At 40.2% G+C, this 15,210-nt stretch overlaps 1 protein-coding gene across 2 annotated transcripts in view; it reads left to right on the top strand.

Annotated features, from left to right (window-relative positions):
* The window catches only part of KCNIP1 (potassium voltage-gated channel interacting protein 1), a 319,154-nt gene that overhangs the window by 482 nt on the left and 303,462 nt on the right, over nt 1–15,210 (top strand). The gene's annotated exons all lie outside the window — the stretch shown is intronic.

The raw sequence follows: 15,210 nt of genomic DNA, 5'->3' as shown, positions 1-15,210 counted from the left end.
CCCCCACGACTGATTGCTTTGGAGAAGTTCCTGCGTGGGGACCGTAGTTGTACCGTAAAGCCTTTTGGTAGTTGCTTGCAATTGGTGTGGTTTGTAACCTTGTGTCCGTACCCGGCAGCTGCAGCCTGCCGGAGACGTTTCTGGAGGGAGGAGGTGCGGAGCTGCAGGTTAGAGTTCAGGATTGCGGGCAGATCAGTGCTTCTCTGTCGTCTTGTTTGTGCTTCAGCGTTTCTGTGAGCTGTTGGAAGCAAGCGTATTCCTTGGTTGTAAAGCTAGGTGACTGCTCAGCGCGTGTTGGTATCTTCTGTTTAACTCCATTTGTCGTTCACCCACACCCAGTGCACTTTTACCACGTGCAGGTGGAGCAGCACCAATCTTGATTACACTGTCCTCAATTAAATGCAAACAATAACCAGAAGAAATGGTCTGTTTTTCTTTGTAAATCAAGGCGTTCCAATCACGGTGTGCTGAGGTAAGTTACCACACTGTTTTTGTTGCTCTCTTCTTTTGCAGTGATGCTTCTGAGCAACACCTACAGCAGGTGAGTAAATGAGCAGTGATCTGCTGGGTATCCCTGATAGCAGAACTGCACTGCGTCTGACTGCTGCTGGTCTGTTCACATGTGAACAAAGTTTAGGAACTTGGCCGAGGTTTTTGTGTTTAGGATTTTTAAGAAAACTCAAACCAACTATCATAGGAGAGATCTGTGTAAGACGTTTTCATAATGCTTTCACAGTCATTATATAAAAGAAAGAAGCATTAATTTTCTGAATACTGTTGGAATCTTCTGTGGTGGTGTGCAGCTGTCTGAAACACGTGTGTTCCTACATGAGTTTTGGTGTTCGAGTTGTTTCTTAGGATAAGCAAAAACAGACTGAGGGGACTTTGAAAGTAGAAAGCATGGAAGTACCAAAAACTGAAATATAATCATAAATATAGAATAGATTGGGCTGGAAGGGACCTGAAAGACCATCCTGTTCCAACCCCCCTGCCATGGGCACGTCATTTTCATAGGAACTGGGGAAAACGCACAAGTTACTCTGGCAATCTAAGACAAAACCTGAAAATGCTCTCTTTTGTATCAAGGCTACGAAGAGGCTCTTGAAAAACCTCGATCAGTTTAAAATTTAATCTTCGTATATTTACTCATTCTTTTTCCGCATTTTTCTTGTCATCTATAGATTGCCAAACAGCAGCAGATTAAAGATTAAAAACTTGTAAAAGATTGTCAAAGAAAGGAGCTGTCAGATGTTGGTTATAATTCATGATTAATGCCAGAACACTTAAATAAGGGAGAGATTCAAATATATCTTATTGCCATCGCTGAAGAAGAGAGAGTAGTGATACAGTGCTGCTGCAAGACCTCATCCTTTCCATTGAAATTCGTATGTCAGTCAGGTGTGTTTGTTGTACTTGATTTTTATTTGTGCTTTTCTCAGGAGAAGATGGAATGTAAGTTGTATCCTGCTCTGTGATGGATAAATAAACTGCTGTTTTCTTTAGCTCCTCTTCAGAAAAGAGGAAATCTGTGTTCTGGTAGTGTTTCCCTACATGTGCAGTTCACTTGTTTTCTCTTGTTTCTTGTTTCTGTACTGCTTGTCTTGCTTTGGCAATGAGACACATGAGCATTTGAGTTTGACAGCAGAATAGCACTGGAGAGTGAACTAGAAATCACAGAGAAAGTGAATGTACATGGCTTTTCCCCATTCTGAAAGACGCCAGAGTTGTGCTGTCATTGCTTTTCTCTTTGGCAGCCAAAGCAATCAGAGTTTTACATACATCTGTCCTATGGTAATGTCTCATTTCAAGCTGTTTGGATTAGATAAGGGTGGCTTTCTTGGATTCAAAGAATTTAAAACTCATAAACATTTTTTTTCCCCCTACTGATCTGCTTGTCTTTGTACTGGAGGAGTCAGATTCACTCATGTGAATGAGTTTGTTTTCTAGGTATTAGAGACCTCCTTTAATTAAGATGAGCATTTTGATAGCGTTAGCTGTGAAGCTCTTACCTAGAAAGAAAGTGATCAGAAATCTTCATCAGGAGGTTGGTTGCGTGTTTTAAGTTGATGTTTGCTTATACATTAATCCTAAAGGTTATTGTTTTGTATTTCTCTTAGTTAAACTTCGGGATGTAAAGCAGTGAAGTAGAAACTTGTTGTGTATTCTGTATTTTTTTAACAAGCTGTATCTTCCATGTTCTTCATCCCATTCTTGTCTTGTTGTCTAAATATTGTCTAATTTTTTTTTAATATTATTTTTAACACATGAGGAAAATCCTTTGCAAAGCTCAGGATTCATTCTTAACTTGGATTTCTTGAGGCTTTTTGGAGTGCGAGATGCTCTATTCTGCAGTTGAACAAGAGGCAATCCTTAGCTATGCTAGCTACACTCTATGCATTCCTTGTGTCTCTGCAGCACAGTTATGTCAACTAACTGGTTTCATGTGAGATTCTTATGTCCTTTTATTCCCCAGTAGGGACAGAATATGAAATGGTGGTTTATCCTAAGTGCCATGGGATCAAGAAATGTAAGTGCTCAAAATGAATTTATTGATGTTTCTTATGGAGCAGAATGGTTAAACACATCTTCTGTGTGTATGTCAGGAGATACTGATGGCATTAGGAACACAGTGCAGGAGAGCCTTGTGGGGTGACCAAAAAATGAAGATAGAATCACAGAATTGTAGGGGTTGGAAGGGACCTCCAGAGATCATGGAGACCAACCCCCCTGCCAAAGCAGTTCCCTACACCAGGTCGCACAGGTCGGCATCCAGGCAGGTCTTGAACATCTCCAGAGAAGGAGACTCCACCACCTCCCTTGGCAGCCTGTTCCAGTGCTCCGTCACCTCACTGTAAAGAAGTTCTTGCGCACATTGGTGCAGAACTTCCTATGCTGCAGTTTCTGTCCGTTTCCCCTTGTCCTGTCTCCACTCACCACTGAAAAGAGTCCGGCCTCACCATTCTGCCCCCCACACCTTAGATATTTATAGACCTGGATCAGGTCCCCTCTCAGTCTTCTTTTCTCAAGGCTGAACAGACCCAGTTCACTCAGCCTTTCCTCATAGCAGAGATGCTCCAGGCCCTTCACCATCTTTGTGACCCTCCGCTGGACTCTTTCCAGGAGATCCCTGTCTTTTTTGTACTGGGGAGCCCAGAACTGGACGCAGTACCCCCAGTAGAGGGGGAGGATCACCTCCCTCGACCTGCTGGCCACGCTCTTTTTAATGCACCCCAGGATGCCATTGGCCCTCTTGGCCACAAGGGCACACTGCTGGCTCATGGCCGACCTGTCATCCACCAGGACACCCAGGTCCCTCTCCGCAGAGCTCCCCTCCAGCAGCTCATCCCCCAACCTGTACTGGTGCATGCAATTATTCCTCCATAGATGCAAGACTTTACACTTGCTTTTGTTAAACCTCATCTGGTTTCTTGAATGAGACCTCTTGGGTTTGCTAGTGTGTTCTGATTATCAGCACATGAAAAATAAGATTCTTTTAGGGGCTGGCCCCTTCAAAATGTTCCTTCAGAGGAGCAGATAAGCTTCTGCAAATTAACTGCCCTTTCACCTTTGTTCCCGAGCTGCCCCTCTTTCACTTGCGCTATTAAAACGCTTGCCAGCGGCTCTCATTTCTGTTTTCTCACTTCTCCCATTTCTGTTCTGCAAAGCAATTCATCTGGAACTGGTAATTTGTTCACTTCTCATAGTTTTAATTGCCTAATTATCTGTTCCAATGCAATGATGAAGTCTTCAAACATCTTGCTCTCCCCACAGCCTTCTCCAGCATGAAAGAAAAGTATGCAGAGTGTTTTATTGCGCTGTGGTCTGTTTTCCTACTTCTTTGTGAATCCAAATTACAGCTATTCTTCAGAGATGTTTTGCAAGATGGTAAGGGAGGGGCATGGTCCCTTTCAGTCATACGTTGGCTCTGTCTCCTCTCAGTGGAGCTCAGTCTTGTTCTTTGGGATATACTGGTGCAACATTACATTTGGCTTTGTGACTCCAGCCTCTGAAAATGCAAGGATGCAAGATCCCTGAAGATGTAGGAAAGGCCAGTGCATCTGTGTCCCGTGAGAGAAGATATCTTGATTCTCCTGCTGCTGTGTAGCCAACCTACCCTGCCTTCACCCCTTGAATTCTGGCTACTGCATGCAAACTTAGAACTGTTATTTGGAGGGCTTTTGTAAAGGCTCTTAAGCCTATTCTTTCTTTGTAAAACTTTTGGAACTTTGTAAAGCCCTTTAGTAAGAATGTTAGGTTGGACCTTGTCCGTGTATTTATTTTTTTTTCCCAGGACAGCCTGGAGTAAATGGAAGTTTCAATACTAAAACTGCTGGTGTAGAGCTTTGTTTAGAGAGGGGGCGTCAGTAGGAGAGGCAGCGTAACTGTCTGCACTGTGTATCTTGTGCAGAAGAGTCCACAGCTACTGAAGCTTTGAGGGTTAGTACCTCATCCTAACTAACCAATGAAGATCTCCTGTTCAGTTGCCTGGCTGGTAGAAGCTCTTGCCCTGAGTATGTGTGTGGTATGGGTTTGTTTGCTCTTCTCCATACTGACAAACCCAACTGCATGAGTCACCAAGCAAAAGGCACAGCAGTTTGGCAGGTATGCATCTGTCTATGAAAAATAAACTGCAAACAAATCTTTTTTACAAATGCTGCAAACTTTGAATAATCCAAATATGCCTGCATGCGCTTCTCATTTGTCTCTCACCTGAAGCAAGCCTGATTTTAAGAACAAGAGGCAGTGGAAACTTTTACAAACCTGTGGTTGTAGAAACTGGTGTCTCTGCACGTATGTTGGAAGTCTAAGAACTTAATTGTTTGCAAGAGAATAGCTCCAAAAATCTGATTTTTTATTTTATTTTTTACTTGGAAAACAAGAAAATTCTGTTTCTTCTGGGAAACTGTCCAAGGGGGTTTTGTGATGGTACTTTGCAATAAGCATGTATCTGCGGTGTTCTATAGCCAGGAATATTGTTATATCTTGTGACTAGTTAAGACTCTTCTGTGTAGGGAAACCAGAGTGTATTTTGGCATCTAATTTAAAGACATTGATTATAATTATTAGGATACTTTTTTCTTTTTTTGTGTAACTGATGACTTGATCTGCACGTTCTCTGTTTGTTTTTTTTAAAGATAAGACAAGAAAGCAATTATGTTAGTTTCCATAACTTTGAAACGATTTACAGAAATTTGGCATCCAAACATGTGGGTGTTTGTGGTGGTGGTGGCTTTTCTTACGACCAGGGGCCGAGGAATTTGTGCCCCTGCTGTAGATCGTTGACTGCTAATTTACCATGTTGGGTTTTGTCATTTAAAAAACAAGCATTCCACAGCGTATTTTAACTTAATTGATCCTATTGCTACCCACTTAATCAATGGATAGAAGTGCAATTGAATAACTTTTGAAGTTAGCTGGAATTAAGTAGATAGTCACATGTGTTAATTTATCCTAAATTTGCAATTCATGTGCTAATTGCTAATTTTAAGTACAAGTTCTCTTTTATCTCCTTTAAGTTACCTCTAATACTACAATGCTAAATGGTGAAAATAAACCTTGCCAGTCATTTCTGAGCACACAGCCAACCACAAATTGCAACACAAATCTTTCCTTTGGGTAACGTTCTGTATGTGTTCTCACTTATCTTCTCAGATGTTGACTGCTTTCCTGCCAGCAACAGAACATGAGTGGTGTTTCTAGTCCGTGCTGGGTAAAACTGGTGGGACCTGAGCAGGAGTCCCACTCTTAGGGATGCAAATGAAATTCTGTCCTGACTTTTCTTTATTACAGTATTTGTGGGGTTCCTGTTCTTCTAATTTTGGTTTTTGCTGCTTCAGTATGATTAGTAAAGCTCATGAATGGTAATGTAATTGAAAGTGGGCTGGGAGAGGTTTTAACTGTGGCAGCATTTAAGCTCATGAGGAAATTGGAATGAATATTCATGGCCAACTTCTTCCACACTTGTACAGCTTTACTAAAAACCAATAGCTTGCATATATAATTTGACTTTTGCTTCTCAGCTGGTTAGAACTTCTAATTTAATTCCTTGTGAATTCCTCTTTCACAACATTTGGCTTGCAAGGCACGTAGGTGGAGTATATTAATGCTGGTAACTAGAAGTTAAATAGTCTAGAGATTTAAATAAATAAAACAGATTTTAAATAAGAGTGAATAATGCTTTCTTTTATAAATTTTAAACTCGGTGCAACAGGCTCACACTACAGTTAGAAATTGCTGTCACAAGCTTGATGAGGTGCTCATCTTATGAGGCCAAAATAGAGTTTTAAGAGTTAAAAAAAAAGGTGTCCTGGTTATTAATTTAAGTAAATCGAATTCATGGAAGGATAATAATGGAGGAGGAGGAGGATTGTGGTAATTTCAAATAAATTTAAGTGCTCTTAATGTTTCTGTGCATCCCACTGTTTCACAGGTAGGGAGCAGTTCTCATGGTTTGTATGTGGTGCCAGTGGGGCTCAGATCAGAGGACTGAGAGGGCCGTGGGATGTTGCTTGTAGTATCAGGCGCCACAGGGATTTGCAGGAGAAGCTCTTAAACTTGTTTATTTCAGTAACAAATTTCCAACTTTGGGAGCTGTGGGAGAAAGAAGATTAAAATCTTGAGACCTGGGTGGGTTGTCTGTTGAAGTATGCTCACTTTGACATGCTAACTGATGTTTGTGAAATGCTCAATATCTTCTTTAGTGATAATAAGCTGTGATAAGTCTATCTTTTAAAGAGGAATGAAATGATGAATTGCAGTGCTTAGAAAGGTGCATTCTATGTTTTGTAAATGTGAAAGGCAGAGCTCCTGGTGGCTACCCAAGGAAAAGCACTGAAGTACTGCACAATAAAGCTAGTGATGGTTTCCATCATCTGCTTCTGATGGTCTGTCAGCATTCCAACAATTGCATGAAACCCTTTAAAAAAAAAAAAGAAATAAAAAGAAAAGTATGAGCAATCTTATTATTTACATCTTGGAGAAGACAAGCATGTTACTTTAGTGGAACTGAATATTGAGATTTTCTACATCGAAGTGCTTAGCATAACATAGTAAGATATATCTTTTCTCTCATCTTCCTTAAACGCTGAAATGGCAGCAATAGATTTTAAAACTGAGTGAGAACCATCTGGATTCAGCCTATGAGGAGGCTAACGCTCAGAAAACCCTTCATTTCCAAACGTAAAACTGGGAGAAACTAAGTGAGCTTTAAGCTAGCAAAAGTGAAATAGACTTATTGAATTCCTACTTAATGTATGTTTGCTGTGATATATTGATTTTTGTCTGCTACGCACAACATCTTATCTACACAGTGAGCTGCAGTTCCTTAGGTTGTGTTTCTTGGGGAAACTCGTAACTGTCAGTGAGTTTTGGTCCTGGCTCTGAAAATGTTTGCAAGCTCCCTGATTGATGAATTGTGTGTTTACGTTGCTTTGAAAGGGATATTATCTCTTGTTTTGTGAGAAGCAATTTGAGGTGCAATGAGTAAAAGCCCTGTATAAATGTAATCCATACTGCAGATGTGTTAACTCCTGGTGCTGGCAGCGTGGTGAGCTGTGATAACCAACGTCCTTTCAGTTTGCAGAAAGCCTCACTTATGCAGTCATCGGGAAGCTAATCGCTCCTTCAGAAGCAGAAAGATGTGCTGTTTGTTTCAAGGGCTGCTATTTGAATTGAGGGGTTAATAACTTGTGCTGCGTCCTGTGCTCATCCTGGAAACAATTCTACTTATTTTCAGTTTTCTATCTTTTCATAAATACATGAAAACAAGAGAAACATTTGCTGGCTGAACACTGCCTCTGCACTGTCACCATTCCAAGCCTCACACATCTGCAGTGTTCCATGGGAAGAAAAAGCATGAGGGCCACGGGCTGTCTTGTGAAGGCAGCTGTGATGGACCAGATGTGCATTCTTTTTTGAGAGAAAGAGCTGGCACTATTAGGAGAACTTACTGTATGCTATAGATTATTAAGTGAACTTTATGAAGGCCAGAGAAAGGAAGCACATGGCAAAGATTCATCACTATTTTTAGGAAGTTGGGGAAGAGGAGAATTAAGGCTTAAATGCTTATTAAATATTATTATCTAACTGTTGAGAAGTTCACAAGCAAGGAGCTGTTATTTAAGCCAGGAGTCACTCAATATGGAGTGCAGAAAAGCAAACCATAAGGGGTGACGTGATGTGGTGTAGACGTGGAGAGAGTCATTCTGCATAGCACAGAAATGATGTATGGGAGTTGGAGTCTGCTCAAAGCTTCTGTCTACCTTGCGGGGCTTTTTGGTTTGTTTTTGCCAGAGAAATTCAGGGTCACTGGTTGAGGAGTTAGATGAAGATATTGTAAATATGTATCTATATAAAAATTGTTTTATTCCATTTTAAGACTTACCTGGATTTTGGTACACAAGCAAGTACTGATATTGTAGGCATTCCAATATAGATGTGATATCTGCAAGGTAGCAGGGCAGCATGAACTGGATGTCTTCTGACAGAGCTTTGTTTTTCCACAGCACATCAGATAGCTGAGCTTATCAGACCTGCAAATGAAGAAACACCCAATGGCTTTCTGGTAATTTTTACTTGCAAAGGTGATGCTCTGAATCAGCTGCTATGGAGCAAAATTTTAAGCAAATGTTATTTTTCTGGTTTCCATTTGTTAATAGTTGATGCACTCATTGTGCATTGCATTGTATAGATGAATCAAGAGCATCCATTTCAGGAGCTGTATATTTTGACATTGAGTGCCTGTGTCCCATTGTACATCCCTTTGAAAGGAATTGAAAACAGAAGAAAGTAAGTTTGTGGAAGGCTGTCTTCTTCTAACACCCAGAAATACTTGCTTTGTGCTTACTTCTGACCCTCATATCGAGTCACTGTGGTCTCCCTGAACAAAGCTGAAATCAACATTTAAGTAGCTGAAGATGATGTTGTTATTAAAAACAAAACAAAACAAAAAACCAAACAAACTGAAAATGACAGATGTGCTTTTCTGCATTAAAGAAAATAATCTGAATATAGACTACCACTGCACCAAGTGGTGGCTTGTTGGTAACCATGAATTTATTCTTGGGTGATGCATCTTTGGTGCTGTCCTTTTTGATGGCTGTTTCTACAGTTGCCTTCTATTAAGTCTGTTCAAGCAGAAAATATGTGGTACTGTGGTTCTGTAGACATGTAGATGGTTACTGGAGGGCTGTTTTTCTTCTGTCTGGGAGCAGCATTGATCTGTCACGAAGGGGACTCTAAAATTAAAATGCTATGGTCACATCTCCAACACATGCATGAAGTAGCACAGCTCTGTGCAGCATTTCAAGGTCTGACCTTATAATTGGGAATGTGAGGTCCCACTACAGAAGAAAAACTACTATCAGCATTTCTGAGCGGGGAGGTTTCAGAAATGCTATTTCAGAAAGAGCGCGATATGCTTAAGTGTATTTGCTGTGTACTGTGAGAACCCTTGGTTTGCCTTTGAGGAAAGGACAGCTTAATTGTACGTCTGTGCACTGAAAGCATTTCAGTAGTACTTTTCCACTGCAATGTATCCTAAGGGATATGTATCAGGCAACGTTTGAAAAACTTGTCTCTCTTTAGGTAACTAATTTGATATGTCTGAGTTGTGGTTGTTTCTGAAATACATTAGGATTAAAGGGAAGAAGATTTTTCAAGGGAGTTTCTAGATTGCTGTGAATCTGACTCTGGTATGGTGTAACTTCTGTTTGACTGAAACTTCTGTCCGTTTGCACGTGCTGAGGGATAAAGTAATTCTTACTGTGTGCACCAACACACACCCAAAAGCAAAACAACCAAAAATACCAGACACATTGCATGGTAATATGGAAATCATTTGTGTACTTGTATACATGTGTACCCCCTGAAGAGTCTGGTGAAGTGTAATCACTGCAGAAAATAAATTAAAACTTAGCATTGTTTCAATAAGACTTGTTCACTGCAGTTGCTGAGCGTTGCTGTCTGAAGTACAGTGTTTCCTAAGATGAAATGAGCTGTTGAATTGCACTTCAAAATGATAAATCTCAAGGGATTTTCTTGTGGTAATTTCGTGACCATTTGGATTAGTTCATATGTTCCAAAATAGCTAAAAATAGTCCCAGAAGCCCAGTGAGAAGCTGCAGAGAACAGCATTCCTGCTGGGTGAGATATTTGTTAATTCTTATGTAGGTTTTTGTTGGTTTTTAATAAAGCCTTTGTTGTGTAGGGGCTGTCACTGTTGCACTTCAAGTAAGCTGTTTGCAAGTAACTGCATTGCAGTGTGGTTACAAGGTCTGTAAGTGCTTGCTTCTGTCCAGAGCAGCTGGGCCAAGTACCCTGAACACCAGATTGCTTCTAACACTCTTTAAAAGGCAGAACTTCTCTTGTTCTTAGACAGTTTGGTGTCTCATGTTTCTTGTGTTCCTCCATCCCAAGCTGTTTGCTGTGAACAACTGGATAAAGCACGATGTGTGTACTGAACTGCTGGGGAGCTTCAGCTCCCCTCTTGCATTGAAGTATTGTTCACCCTTCAAAGTCTGAGCACTGGTGAAGTGAAAGATCAGTTGAAGTGAATTTCAGGAAGCTGCATGACATTGTTATAGTTCCTTCTGTTAACAGTTTGGTTTAGTTCAGTCTTTTAGCTTAGTTCGTAAAGTTCTTTGTATCAAATTGGACTGTAATTCAACTTTAACATCTGCAGCTTTGACATACCTTCATTGGCGCTGTGTAAATTAAGCTCTCTGTGGGTTTTCTTACTGTTAGCTGCATACACTTCTGCAGTGAGAATCCTAGCAGAGTCCACTGAGGTCATCTTGCAAAGCTGGAGCAGTGCTGTGATGTTCCTACTTTCATCCCTTATCTATATAGGACATCCAACTGACTGAAAAAAGTCCTGCTTAATAAAAAGATGCTTCAAGAAGGTTAAATATTATATTAGCATGCTTTCTGTGACAAATGTTGATAGTAACGCCTTGACAACAAATATCTGGGTATAGCACTACTGCATATATAAAGTGCTGAGTAGTTGGCAGTTAAATAAATTCTAAGCAAATAAAACTAGGAGTGCATATACACAAAAAGTACTAGGAAGCTGATCCATTCCTCTTTAGGAGTTAAGCTCTCTAGATGGAATTCAATTTGTTAATGTTGCCATAGGAATGCCTTGTGTTGTGTAAACCAAGAAGCAAAAATCAGATGCAATTTACTTGCAATAGTTTTTGGTGTAGGAGATGAAAGAAAGCAGTGGTCTGAGACTAGAGATCCTGGCCCTTAATTCTAAAAGTGATACCATAAGCACAAAGAACTGAAAAAATATATGGCCTTGTGGCTCATTTGACTGCTGGATGAAACACTTAAGAATTGGAAAACTGTATGTGGTTCTAAAACATCCTCTCAGAAGTGAACTGACATTAAAGCCCCTTTTCTTTCATAGTGGTTGGCACTAATGCAGAGCTCTAAACTCAGAGAATTAAGCTAAATTGAATTCCACTACCGCAATCATATAATGGAGTCCAGTAAAATACTGCTTCCTTCTTTGCAAATATTGACTTCTGTCAGCAGCTTTAAACTTCTTAGAACAAGTCTCATTGACTTATCTAAGCAGTTAAACAAGTTTGGAAGCTGACATACTCTGAGCCTACTTCGGTGTGTTTTAAAACAGTAGCTTCAACAAAGCTGCTATCAATACAGCCTGCTAATGTAGATGTATGGCCAGGTCAGATGAGCTATAAGTGATGAGGGATGCTTTAATGACTGCAAGATCAGAAACTAAGGAATTAATTGTGTGACCCAGGAGGAGAAAGGACCATGAGTTGAAAAGCCAAGGAAATATTCTTTGTGAGCAGTTGTCATGGTGCAACTTTACTAATATGCATCATTTTCCTGCTAGAGTGCTCCATAAATATTAAGTAGTGCATTTCAGAGATCACAGGGCTCTGTTATGTACTTCATCAAAGGAGAAGGGGGGGAAGGTGATAAATAAAAACACGCTCAAGCCAAATTAAATTCTATGCAGCAGTTTCTAAGTAGGATTTTTATCCACTGGAAACAAGTTTGATGCATGTTCAGGAGATGAATGCAGTTACTATAGGCCAACAACCATCTGAATTACCTCTGGATGATTTAGGAGCCCTTGTGAACCGTGCAGCTTATAAGGTAAGCTACCTTTTCTTTCCTCTCTTGAAGTCCTTTGTGTAAAAACTGCTTCTCAGCTTAAGTCAACTTCCTTTTCTGCATGAAAGCCCAATACTGCCAGCTTCTGTTTTCTAAGTAGAAATTAAAGTCAGCTTTTTTCTTCTAAGGAGAGCAAAACCAGCCCCATTGGGATCCCATGTGGGATGGAGTCACAGAGCAGAGGGTACTTCTTGGGTTTTTTTTCTGCCTTGTTTGCTGCAGTGTGTTATCACGCCAGAAATACTGCATTTCTTTTCAGCTTGCAAAGTGTACTTTTTTTCATTTTCTCTACTAATGCTATGGTTGTATGAGATGCTCATCTTGTTAAAATCATAAAACAGATATTTTGGTTTGGAGATGTTGAAGAAGGAGGGAAGGGAAATGGATAATTTAGGTGCTGATGTCTACCCTTGAATGGAGATGACCCAGTCATAACTGAAGAATGGCTGCAATTTGTGCTTGGTTTCAAGTTCCTGATGTACAGAATTGTCTTGGTTACTATCTTCTTTCCAGATAAAGCATGAACAAGAATTTAGCTTGTTTGGTATTCCCCATGCTGGGGTACAAAATGGCAAAGCTTCATCTTTTATTTGGAACTTAAACTTTGTATCAACCTGTGTATTTTTTCTCTTCCTAAGTCCATTACTAAGTTAATTTTTTTTTTTTTTTTTTTTTTTTTCCCTTCTTGTTGAATTTCAATGTAATGTGCGAAAGCCAAGAAAACTGTTTGCTGGAGACATTCGTTTTAATGGTTTTGTGTTAGTGCCACTGTACTCCTGTATAGAATTCATTTGGTAAGAAGGCTTTATAGAAAAACCTGTCTCATGCATCTTGGCAGGGAAGACAACGCTTAATTGTAATGAGCATCAGTTGGGTTTAATTTGGATCTTAATGTTTAGCAAATGACTTTATCTGAAATCTGCCAAGGAAGAGATGTGCAAGTTCTGCCCCTGTTCCCCCTCCACCTTAGGCTGCCCTCGTTGGAGCCATGCAGTGTACGGGAGCACAGGATGGCTCTTGGGAGGAAGCTTAGCGAGGAAGAGATTGGTTTGCTCAGGATGTCCAACCACAGCAAACTTATGCACATCACCCAGCAGGAGCCTTCTCCCACCAAGCTGTAGTATGAGATGAGGAGAGAAACTGATTTGGCACTGAAGGAAAACTCTGTGCTCTCTCATCTAGTTTCAGAGTCAAACCTTTTAGAGTTCTGCTTTCCAGTTGCATTTCACAAAATACTTTACAGTTTTGTTTTGTTCTTTTCTGATTCTCCCATTAATCCATGCAGTACCAACTTACTATCTTTTTCAGATCAAAGTAACTTTTGGACTGAAAGACCAAAGCAAAGTTATAAAGTGCCTTTAGAATGTTAATAATGCCATTTCAAACTGCTGCACTGCAGGTTTCTACCTGCAGAATTGCATTCTCTAAAGGCTGCAAAAGAGTGGAGCAGCATGGTGACCTGAGACCTGTCAGTCTCACTGCTGAGTCGAGTCATAATTCTGAGAAGATTGAGGGTTCAGAACTTCCAACATTTGTGCTGAATATGAAGCATCCCTTGTTCAGTGTAGGTTTTTGGTTGGTTGGTTGTTTTATTGTTTTGTTTTTTAAAATGTATTATGCTAATCTTTCCAATAGGGGACCTCTTGGTCTCTGCATGGGGTTCTGTTGCGGCAGGAAGATTTGAACAACTAATGAAATCAAGGAAAAAAAAACAACAAAAAAACAGTTAATGACATTTTTATCAAATTCATTAAACTTGGAAATAGTCTTTCAGACCATCTTCGCTCATCCAAAATAAAAGGTCGTAAACGCAAGCCTTCTGTAAACACCCTAATATCCTCAGTGATTTTAATGAAAACCTATGTACTGCTTCTGTAATCATGCCTGCTGGGGGTATGGGAAGCAGCATTACTGGCCAACTTACTATTGGCAGTGTGTTTTATTCAAAGACCCTGCTTTTCTAACAGCCTGGCAGCTCCAGGGCTCGGGTACTCACTTTTAGAGCTGAAGACTCTCAAGTCTTTGCAATTTGAAAATACTGATGGTGAAAATTTGATGTGCAGGAGGCAATTTAACAGCACTTGTGCTGTGAAGAGCACCCAATAAATATATGTCAGGATAGCTTATTACATGCTGCTTTTCAGAATGAATTAAATAGTAAACTGTGCGAGATGCCAGCCAGCAGGAGCTGATCTGACAAATGGAGGCTGGTGGCTGCCTTGTTATTACTGGGCTTTGTAAAGCACTGTGTGTTTATCTAACAGATAACGCTCTGCTTCAGTGCAGCCTTTGGTGAAGGCAGCTGTCTGAATGAAACCTTTGCTCCAGCCTTTTACAGGGCTTGATCAGTTAAATTACTTTTTTATTTTTTCTTTCTGGTAATCTGTTTGATTAATAATAAATTATGTTTTCTGCTCATTTTAACTAATTGAATTTTTGGCACTGAGTGCGCGTTGGGATGGAGGGATGAGCAGGTCCTCACTTCCCTAATCATTCTGCCTTAGAGTGAGAGGTGGTGTTCCATCTGAAAGCAGGAAGTGCTTTCAGTGCCCTCACTGAATCCCGAATTTGGGTCAGATAAGAGCTGACTCTCAGGTCAAGCCCTCTTGGTCACCCATAGCATATAGTCAAACAGCAGCGATCTGCAGCGTTTAGGAAGTACAAGTTGGCAAGTGGTAAAGCAGCTGATTGTTCTCAGAGTAGCTTTGATTTTTCGAGTGGAGGACCAGTAGGGTATCTGAGAGTTTAATGAGAGGTAAAAATAGACAATAGGAATTTTATGGTTTGTATTATGGAGGAAGAAGCTTTTTTTTTTTTTTTTTTTACTCAGATATAAAGTACATCAACTATTTGCTTAGAGGAGTGAAGTTGGTGTAGAAGTTTGTCTGTTTTTTACATGTTGCATATTGCCTCTTTGTGCTAATGGTATCATGTAGAATTTTTCTTGTTTCAGTGATCTTGATCTGTAAATGCTTGTCAGAAGATATGTTGCACTGAAGATGTAAATCCATCCATATATCATGTTTCAAATGACACTGCAACAATAACACAGTAATT

Source organism: Lagopus leucura, unplaced genomic scaffold (assembly GCF_019238085.1).
Source record: "Lagopus leucura isolate 7727_CA_CO unplaced genomic scaffold, USGS_WTPT01 Super-Scaffold_100027, whole genome shotgun sequence".
NCBI lineage: Eukaryota > Metazoa > Chordata > Aves > Galliformes > Phasianidae > Lagopus > Lagopus leucura.
Note: the sequence above shows the minus strand (reverse complement) of the source record. Positions and strands in the feature narration are given on the sequence as shown.